Genomic DNA, 10,939 nt, shown 5'->3' on the forward strand with positions numbered 1-10,939 from the left:
TTGAGATTAAGATCTTCCAGAATAGTTACTAATTTCTGTAAATCCTGAATGAAGCCGTTAATTCTGCTCCCCTTTATTTTTCACGGTTGCTAGTAAGCGCCGGCCGAGGTGGCCGAGCGGTTCTAAGCGCTACAGTCTGGAACCGCGCGACCGCTACGGTCGCAGGTTCGAATCCTGCCTCGGGCATGGATGTGTGTGATGTCCTTAGGTTAGTTAGGTTTAAGTAGTTCTAAGTTCTAGGGGACTGATGACCACAGATGTTAAGTCCCATAGTGCTCAGAGCCATTTGGACCATTTTTGCTAGTAAACATCCTTGTAGTCAAGTTCCGTCCGGTTAAGCTTCATTAGTTTTACTGGTAAATTGATATTTATGGGCGATGCATCATATACCTTAGTGAAAACTGTGCATGAAATGTTAATTGAAATGGCTTTGAGATGTGACATACTTATAATTGCACCTTAAGCCGTTTGCGCAGCTGCTAAGAGCAGTTATTTGATTCGTCCTGACCTTTAACTCCTTGTTAACCATTTATACTGCAACTGCTCAATGCTTTAAATTACTTTGGCTTCGTCGTGAAAGACACTCGTAATTAGGCCTTAAACTGTTTGTGCAGATGTTAAGAATATTCAACTGATTTTCTTGTATTACCTATTAACTGGTTAGTACTTGAATTATTTGATAATTTACTTTCGAACTGACAACATAGGGCAGCTTTGTTGACTTCATCAAAATCTCCGATATTTTATTTTTCATCACATTTCTCTCACGTATTTCAAGGACTGTATCTAACGGTGTGTTTTTCCATTGTAAAAGTTCTATTTTTTTTAATAAATTACATTATCCTCTCTTTTGTGATCTCAGTACCTTTCAACTACCTAAACAGTTCCCTACAGCTTCATTTCTGGTAACTATTACAGAAGCTGCCAGGTCCGTATGCGAGGTGCGTATTAGCGGCTTTGAATCGCTTCGCAGTCGTATTCAAATACAGGTAATGTAAATTTTCTCAATAGTGTTCTTGGGAAAGATCATCGCCTTTCCTCCAGGGATTCCCTTTTGCGTTGCAAAAGGATACTGCTAATACATGCGCGTTGCTCGAACCTACCAGAAACAAATCTAGTGGCCCGCCTTTGAATTACTTCGATGTCTTCCTTTAAGGGGCTCCGGAAAGGCTCAAAATCATGAAAAGTTCAATTTTTACTTTTTTGCGTTTTCTGAATCTGCAGACTATTACCTTTTAATAGATATATAATTTATTCAATTCCGAAGACTACAACTATTTTTAAATTTTTTTTTGAAATGTGTTCTACATGGGCGTGACCCACTGTGTCGCTGTTAAACTGCTGTCAAATGGTGTTATTATTAACGTCCGTGTTCATCAGGTACATTTTAGTGATGTGAGATAAAGTATGTGTTGTTGCTAACCTGTGATGGTTCAATATATATCGCTGGTATGATTGTCGATTGTTTCATGTTTATTTACTCTGTCGTTATCTCGAAAATATTCGTAATTAATTCTGTTTCTTGAGTCTCTGTTTTGTTGAAGTATAATAATGAGTAAAAGTAAAGTTATTAGAAATCCTCTGAAGGCTTTTAAGAAAAGGAGAAATGTTGTAAAGCCAAAGGTATGTGTTATTACTGTAAACAATAAAGACGATGAAAATCCGCAACATAGCTTGTGTCCGAAAGAAGAAGACAGTTGGTGTAAATATAACAAAGGATTGCTAACTGGTGAAGTGTACACTCATAAGCATAGTCTGCCTCATGCAATAATGGAGGTGATAAAACCTATTTTCAGAGACTTAGCAGCACCTGAACTGTTGAAAAAGTGTATTCACGGAAAAACTCAAAACCCCAATGAAAGTGTAAATAGTGTTATATGGTCGAGAATCCCCAAGACTATATTTATTGGAATAGAAACACTTCACTTTGGTGTGTATGATGCTGTTGCGACTTTCAATGATGGCAACATTGTAAGGTGCAAGGTATTTAGAAATATGGGAATGAAGATAGGTTCTAACATGGTACGAGCGATGCTTGCTTTAGACAAGGAACGCCTTCGGGCTGCAGACAGGGCTGTAAAGAGTCTAGAAATACAAGCAAGAGTAAACAGGAGGAGGAACAAGAGGAAGCTGTAGGAGGAGTTTGCAGAGGATGAAGATAATCCATCCTATGGACCTGGAATGCACTAAAAAGTTAATCCAATCTTTGTCGCTCGATTCCCAAAACTTTTAGGTTAGTGTTAGTGTTGTTTTAACGTCTCGTCGACAACGAGGTCATTAGAGACGGAGCGCAAGCTCGGGTTAGGGAAGGATATCGGCCGTGCCCTTTCAAAGGAACCATCCCGGCATTTGCCTGAAACGATTTAGGGAAATCACGGAAAACCTAAATCAGGATGGCTGGAGACGGGATTGAACCGTCGTCCTCCCGAATGCGAGTCCAGTGTGCTAACCACTGCGCCACCTCGCTCGGTGTCCCAAAACTTTTATTTTCTCATACTAATTACATGTTTTCTAAGGATCTTCCAAACATATTTGTTTCAAACTTTCAGTAAATGTTACACAGTACCTTCTGCATAATTTAACACAGCCTTTATCGAAAAAACTGTATATTTTTGAATATATAAATAAAAAATTGCAAAAAAATGTTGTGAATTTTCATTAAAATTGAAAAAAAAATCGTCTTTAATAACTGAACTAAAATTTTGTAAAATCCCTGTGTTAAGTTGTAGCCCATATTCGAATAAATAATCTGTAAAAAGTTCAACTTCCTACCTCAAATACTTTGTGAGGAAAGATGTAATTTATAAGCGTTATTTTAACATTGCAAGTATAGGGCGTTCCGGAGCCCCTTAATCCGACCTGGATCTGATTCACGAAAACTAGAGTAACACTCAAGAATAGGTCGTACTAGCATCGTATATGCGTCTTCTTTGCAGATGAACCGCACTTTATCAAAATTCTGCCATTAAAGCGAAGTCTATCATTCGTCTTCCCTATCAGATTCCTCACATGATCGTTTCTTTCCATATCGCTTTCTAACGTTACGCCCAGATATTTAAGCGGCGTCACTATGTGAAACAGGGCAATAATAACACTTATCCGAAAATTTCGCGTTTGTTTTCCCTACTTGTCTGCATTAACTTATGTTTATCTACATTTAGAGTTAGTTGCCATTCTTCATACCACCTATAAATTTTGTCTAAGTCATCTTGCATCCTCCGAGAGTCACTCAACTTCGGCATCTTCCCGTACACCACACAATCATCAGCAAATAACTGCAGACCTCCTCCCACCCTGCCCGCCAGATCATTTATGTATGTAGAAAATAACAGCGGCCCTATCAAGCTTCCCTGGGGCACTTTAGACCGTAGCCTTGTCTTTGATGAACACTTACCGTCGAGGCTAATATAATGGGTGCAATTAGTTGAGAAGTCTTCGAGTCAGTCACATATCTGGGAAACTATAAGCTCGTATCTTCATTAACGGTCACGAGTGGGCGTACCGTGTCAAATGCTTTCTGGAAATCTAGCAATGTGAAGTAATTGCTGTTGCCATTCGTAGTATGACATTTGAGCGGAGGGCAAGCTGACTTCACACGCGCTATGCTTACTAATACCGTGCTGTTTCGTGGACATAAGCTTTTCACTCTCAACGAAATTTCTTGTATTCGAGCTAAGAATATTTTCAAAAATTTTATAGCAAACCTTTGTTAAGAGTGTAATTTTTGCGGTCCGTTTATATACGCTTCTTATACTCAGGAGACACTTACCTTGTTTTTCCAGTGATTCGGGACTTTGCACTGGGCGAGAGATCCTCGGTAAATGAAAGCTAAACAAGGGGCCAATGCCATGGACTTTTTGTAAAACCGAAGTAGGATTCCATCCGCACATAGACTTACTTATTTCAGACTCTATCAGTTGTTTCTCTACGCCAGGGATGCTTATTTCTATATCACCCATAATTGAGTCGATGGGCAAACGAGGGTATGTTTGATTCTCTTGCGTGAACGGATTCTTAAACACGAAATTTAAAACTTCGATTTTCGTTTTGCTATCTTCAGCTGTGTGAGTTAACGAGCATTCCGCTTTCATTTAAATATATGGCCGAAGGAGTCAGCCTACAGGTTCTGTGAAACGAACACTATGGTCCAGGACCGTGTGCCACAAACGGCGCAGATTCAGCACGAGATGGGGAAACTCCCAGGCATCTGTTGTGTATTGAGGCCTAAGCACTGTAGTGTGCGAGTGAGACAGACCAGAACCGACGTCATAGGGAAACCCAGTAGAAGGGGTTTGTGGCCGAGGAGATGTAGCAGTGTTAAATATGGAAGACCTAAGATCGGCTATAAAGGGAAACTTTTATAGAAACTATTTAATTCTGTAGTAATGCAGGGAATGAAGCCACCATGATGTTAATCAGCCATCCTCTATAAATTTTCATGGTGATGCCAATAAAACTTGAATATTAACTATCGACATTTCATATAAAAGCTCATCATTAAAATGGCAAACGTTGTAAATATCAAATCTGTAACTTTATTTGTTTAAAAGGTATAGTAAATTTCAATTATCAGTATTTACAGTTAAGCATCAGATCATCATTTCCTCCACACAAAACACACCGAACGATGACAGCATGACACCTTATTCGATCATTAGGTAATAGAATATGTGTTGTAAAGTTTAGTACATAATAACTACTTTTGTTCTTTATTTATTTATCAGAAAGCACATTGGTGCAAGGATACTGGCCGTGGCATTCAAACCTAAGAAGGAAATTGTATTGGTTTTATATAAAAGAATTTAACTTTTATTATGTAATGGATATTATTGTTACTTTCTTTATAACGTGAAAGTGGTCAAGTTTTGATTATTTAAGTATGTTAAAATGTAAAATAATGTGGAATAAGCTGTAGCCAATCGGATGGATGGCTTCAGGAAAGGAAACTGCCCTAGTCAGTTGAGTGAGGATGTTCGGAGCGCGGGAGACGCGGCCGGGGACGGGCAGAGGGTCATTGCGGGTGCTTACGCGAAAGCGGACAGGTCGACTGGAGACACCGAACGATATACAGTTCGTATGCAGACGCGAAACAGGACCGTCGGTCTTTAGGCAGCTAGGAAGTGAAGAACGCATTTCGCATTGTGTGGTATCGCGGGACTTAGTCTCGCAGCGGTGTGCAGCCGCTCACCTGGTGTGAACTCTTAACTTTTCGCGTAGGTAACTTGTATTTCGCGATGAGATTGTGAATGATCGAGCTGTGTCAAATGGCTATGCGCTCAAGTGTAACAGTAGCTCTAAATACGACCACTTTCGCTATTACTTTGCTTTCTGAATAAACATAATTGTAACCAAATCACAACTGTGTGGCCTACATCATTTATGGGTCGTTATTTTATTTCCTGATATTATGATTACTGTTATTATATGTTATGTTCCTATTTCGCAAACTTGCTATCAGCCAGACAATTTAACGAAAGGGTCAGAAGTGCCTACTTTAAGGTGTGTAATGAGACACGTGCGGTTCAATCTCTAGACGAGTTTCAGCCAAGACATTTCGACGGAGATGAACCGCGTGTGAGCCCGAACATCTTTCGGATGTTAGCTCGTAACTGCCGCACCAGACTGCTCCACGGACGGCTGGTTGGAGGTTTTGTGAATGTATTTATTGTATGGGCACAATGTGCCCATGCATTATCGTCGTGAAATATGAACCCATCGTCGAAATTCTGACTGTATTATTGGGCACTAGAATATATCGCCCACATAACCTGTCCAGGTGGTTCACAGCCCTACTTCACCCGTAAAACAGAGCAGTCCAAAACTTGAAGACCCACTTTCCGTGCTGCTCATGTGTGACGATATACCCAAAATGTGCCTTGCTACCTGGCTGGCCATATGCACACTCTCTTCTGCGCTCACCAAACCTGAGACGAGTCCTACACTCGTCGGTGTAGAGGATCCGAAAGTGGTTCAAATGTCTCTGAGCACTGTGGAATTTAACATATGAGGTCATCAGTCCCCTAGAACTTAGTACTTAACCCCAACTAAGCTAAGGACATCACACACATCCGTGCTCGAGGCAGGATTCGAACTTGCGACCGTAGCGGTCGCGCGGTTCCAGACTGAAGCGCCTAGAACCGCTCGGCGACATTGGCTGGCGTAAAGGATCCGACTGCGTGATCCGGGTCCTACCCCTGATGTTCCTTTGACCACCCTCTTCGCGCATCTTATTACTGGTGGTTTCATTCTTTGTTCTTAATGGACTCCTAGACGAGAGATGAATCGAGCGGGCATGGCTGGGTACTACCTATATAAGGCTTGACAGAGTTCTTCAAAAACGCATTGCCCAGTTCTTCTGTATTCATAGGCATGATCAAACATTAAGACTTAATTTTTGGAAGGTGAGAACCGCTGTGAACAACCGCTTTTATGGGAACAAATAAATTTCTTGTCATGTTAATCGGCAAACTTATTTAAGTAATGTTTCTGTTGAAAGTCTGACAGCTGATGAGCTCTTCCAAATTTTATGTGTAGGGACTTAAGGAAGTACGTTACACATGTCGCCCCACGCTTCAGACACAGTTCTGCTTCAGTACAGATAACGGGTGCTTCACAGTGTGCACATGAAACGGCACGGCAACTGGAAACGTCCTCCAAACATTAAGAAAGCAGAACAGAACGATTCTTTCGGCCCGACTTCTAAAACGAACATAGATTTACCGTTAAATTCTCGCGGTATATGGACCTATTGTAATGTCGCGACCATCCGTAGGAAAATGGTGCCAACAATTTGACCAACGCTGAAAAAGAATAGGTTATGATGATATGGCAGTCCATAATTTGTGGCATAAGATACCTATCTATTTTGCAAGATGGAAGAACATCTAGGAGAAAGACAATTTCCAACGATCAAGACGTTCACTCAACGGTTCTCGAATGTCTCCGTCGTCTGGGAGTGCTGGCAGAGCACTTGCCCGTGAAAGGCAAAGGTCCCGTTTTCGAATCTCGGTCCGGCACACAGTTTTAATCTGCCAGGAAGTTTTATCCAATAGAGCGTTCCGACCTGTGTTTTCAGAGACTTGATGGCTATATTGACAAACAGGGTGGTGGTCAGAAACAGTCTGAAAAGCTAGTAAGGGTGTTTCAGGCTATCTCGTGCTGACAAATAAATCTTAAGAAAGAAATTCGACACGTTGCGCCGTTTCGGATTAACTAGTATTGAATCAGACCGTCGCGGGCGCAAATTCAAATGGCCCGCCAGATACAGTCAGTGTAAGTTATTCTAACGGCGTAGTTGCTGGCGCACGAGACAGCTCAGGTTTTGGCTCTGGTTCGATCTTTACTACCACCCAATGTCCTATTTTTATATCGTTTTAGGAAAGCAAACGAAGAACATGTTTGGCGACACCGTCTCTGACGTGCCACTTAAATTTACGAGCTACGGCTTCATTGTCTATTTCAGTGCTAATTAGCTCGGAAACGGTTAACAATTAGTTCTTAGCACAACCTGCGCTGCAGCACCCTTACAAGTTTTCCAGACTGTTTATGCCTCCCCATATATTGTGACATATCAGGATAATTTTGAAGTATAGAGTAGCATTCAATAAGAGTTATTTGTCCTGTCATAATTTTGTGTAACTTACTTTATCAAGTGTTCTCGTTCACGTGTCCCTACGAATGAGAAAGATCATGTGACATATGATTCATATGCACCATGAACTATAGTCGTAATCGTCGAGAAGCACTGACCGATAAATGCCAAAACGAATAGATGGCCTGTACTCTTGCCCAATCTCAATTCTCTGGTTTCGTAGGAATCATAGGAGACATAATTTTTCGAATGGACATTGTGAATACACTGTATCAGTGGGCACGGAATTGTGGAAAACCTATGCGCAGTTTTCTGGTAATTTTTAGGGTATCACAATCTTTGACGAGACGAGTTGACACATATTTAGAAACAAAAGCACAATATTTTGAACAGTTGCTATGAGTTTCTGTGATCTGATGATGTAGTGAACAACTTATAAAACTTCTGGAAACATCCCCCAGGCTGTGGCTAAGCCATGTCTCCGCAATATCCTTTCTTTCAGGAGTGCTAGTTCTGCAAGGTTCGCAGGAGAGCTTCTGTAAAGTTTGGAAGGTAGGAGACGAGGTACTGGCAGAAGTAAAGCTGTGAGTACCGGGCGTGAGTCGTGCTTCGGTAGCTCAGTTGGTAGAGCACTTGCCCGCGAAAGGCAAAGGTCCCGAGTTCGAGTCTCGGTCGGGCACACAGTTTTAATCTGCCAGGAAGTTTCAACTTATAAATAGTTAAGTGCCATGTAAAAAGCGAAATAGTATAAATTTTTCAGTAATAACTGGTAAACGAAACATTTATGAAGAGGTACTAATACAGAAAATAATTGCATTTAGGAGTGGGGGAACTGCTCTAAAAGTTTGTCCAAGGATCATGTATTTTTGTTACATCTTGTCTATTACACAAGGGACCAGCTAAAAAGTGAATTTTTGCTTGGCTGTGGAGAGTGAAAAAGAAATTCTCACAATTTTCACTCTCGAAACAGCTTTGAGTTCTTACTGGATTCATTATAACCTTAAGTTTTTGGCACATATGCATCTACGGACTATGCTCATTTTATATATTACCAGAAAATGTCAGAAGTTCGTTATCTGTGTCTATGTATTAATGGCAGATTGTTTTATTAATGACAGAGGGTTTTATTAATGACAGATCGTTTTATGTCGATATTTAATCGTATATGGTTTCAGTATATTATTTATATTATGATATCAGCACTATATACGAAACAAACGCTTAAGTTACATAAACAATAAATTTCACGTGCACTTGAAATAGCTTCTCTTATTTCTAAGGGTGTGTGTGTGTGTTGTGGGAGGGTAATGTACATGACTGTGTGTGTGCATGTAGGTGTACACATACTACAGAGTAAATATTAACTTATTTTCATGTGCCAAAAAATAATTGTTTTTTTTTCATAGTTAATATTGCCACTCATCTACCATTTACATTACATAGTTTACAATGTGTTTACCTAATACGTGACGTTTTTAAAATGATGTTTTGAAACAAACGTACATAGTCACTTACACACACACCCACACACACCCACACACACCCACACATACACACACACACACACACACACACACACACACACACACACACACAAACACACACACTCATACAGACACTGTATGATCAGACACTGTTATACGCAGTAATCAAGTAAAAACGACTTCATTTGATAGTTGCTATTGTCCTTTTGTATATCAACAGATTTAACTTACCTTGATCACAATGAAATATTTATATCTATGGCGGCACAGTTCGCCCTATGTTTTGAATCGGATGCTGGAGACCAGTTTTATGCTTATGTTGTATGTATGAGCGCTGTTGGCCAACAATTAACGATGATATCTATGAAAGAGTAAATGTATCACAAAATAGTTGTGAGTATGCCTGTATGTTAAAGCAATTCTTTGTGGCAGATATATTTCACTTATTTTTGCTGTTAATACTGTAAGTCAAAGTGCAGAATTTCTACACACATTTATTGAGAATGACAAAAACGACCGGAAACGTTTCACAAACTGTAGTAGTAAACACTGGAAACAAGGATTTCACAGAAAATTATGTTTGATAATCTACTTTCTAGGTATGTTTATACATTTCTAAAAGCGTTTGTAAACGTATTGTACTGCATAGGTTCTTGTTCTTGAATTCAGTCTGGTAGCCTAGTATACTGTTTTGGTTACTGTCTATAGTGCTGTCCATAAATATAACTACGCGTCAGCCGGCTGCAGAAACTGTCTTCTAATGGAAGTTATTATAATTTCAGTATGTTAGAAACTGAAAATTATGGTTTCGCAAAACATATTGGGATCGTTAACTAAACAACAAAATAGCTTTAATTAAAGTCACTAGATTCTTCACAAATAGCAGATATGAACATGTTTCCGTTTTTGAAAAGAACACAAACATATTCTAAACAAAACATATGTCGCTTCTGATGGAGATATTGAATGACATGCAACAGGTGCTGCATCTAAATAGTCTAAAAATGTCGAAGAATGGCTAGACAAATTTTAAGTACAGTACTTTTATTTCCTTCTTTGCAAATACATAGCAAGGAGCATTAATATATCAAAACAGCGTGCACTAATTAAAATTTACTGTATACACATCAAGGTAGACGAAAAGAAGAACAGCATATGACTAACTCAAAACAAAAACTGAAACCGTTTGCTAGAATCACATACCTGTACAAGAGAAGCTCGCTGACAGAAGCAGCTTTTGCAGGATGTGTCCACGTGTCGTGTGTCGAAAGCGTCGCGACGCGCCGTTGCTGCCTCCGACGTTCGCGGCGCCGCTCCCCTGCTCACTCTGACGTAGGCTACCCGCGCTACGTCGCGCTATATACGAGGACTCCTGCATACCACAGCGCATGCGCTGCGCCCACCCCGTGCTGGGGTATACGGCCGGCATGCAGCGTCACTCGCTTTCTACTGTTCATCCGCCACGCTCACGCGCCTGCGCACTTGCGCCGCTACCTTCATACCGCGCAGTTGTCTCTCAGTTGCGTCCCCGCTGCCGAGGAGGGAGCATGTAATACTGCTGTCCGTTACGTGTGACTGATATACACGATTTTTATTCCAGAAACGGATTTATTTGACACATCACAATTTATGCGAGCTCTTTTCTAAACCGTAACCAGTAATTTCTTTTCTTTTCGGACATCTACAAGACTATTAATGTTCATTAAAGACATAAACGCATACATCACTTAGCAAGTATATGACAGAAATATATTCCGGTTTTCAATATCTCAGCGAATGCAGTGTTCATATCTTAAATTAAGGATTTCATTTTTTATTGGTGTTAGAGGAGCTAGTTCCCGAAGTTATCTTTATTAAGAGTGTG

At 40.3% G+C, this 10,939-nt stretch overlaps 1 protein-coding gene across 1 annotated transcript in view; it reads right to left on the reverse strand.

The window, feature by feature from the left end:
- The window catches only part of LOC126204268 (protein O-mannosyl-transferase TMTC2-like), a 176,885-nt gene extending 166,489 nt beyond the window's left edge, over positions 1–10,396 (reverse strand). The window contains exon 1 of the mRNA XM_049938657.1: positions 10,279–10,396. The gene's annotated coding sequence lies outside the window, so the exon portion shown is untranslated. The remainder of the gene's footprint in view (positions 1–10,278) is intronic.
- Positions 10,397–10,939: the final 543 nt, after the last annotated feature.

The sequence above is a fragment of the Schistocerca nitens genome, chromosome 9 (assembly GCF_023898315.1).
Source record: "Schistocerca nitens isolate TAMUIC-IGC-003100 chromosome 9, iqSchNite1.1, whole genome shotgun sequence".
Lineage (NCBI taxonomy): Eukaryota > Metazoa > Arthropoda > Insecta > Orthoptera > Acrididae > Schistocerca > Schistocerca nitens.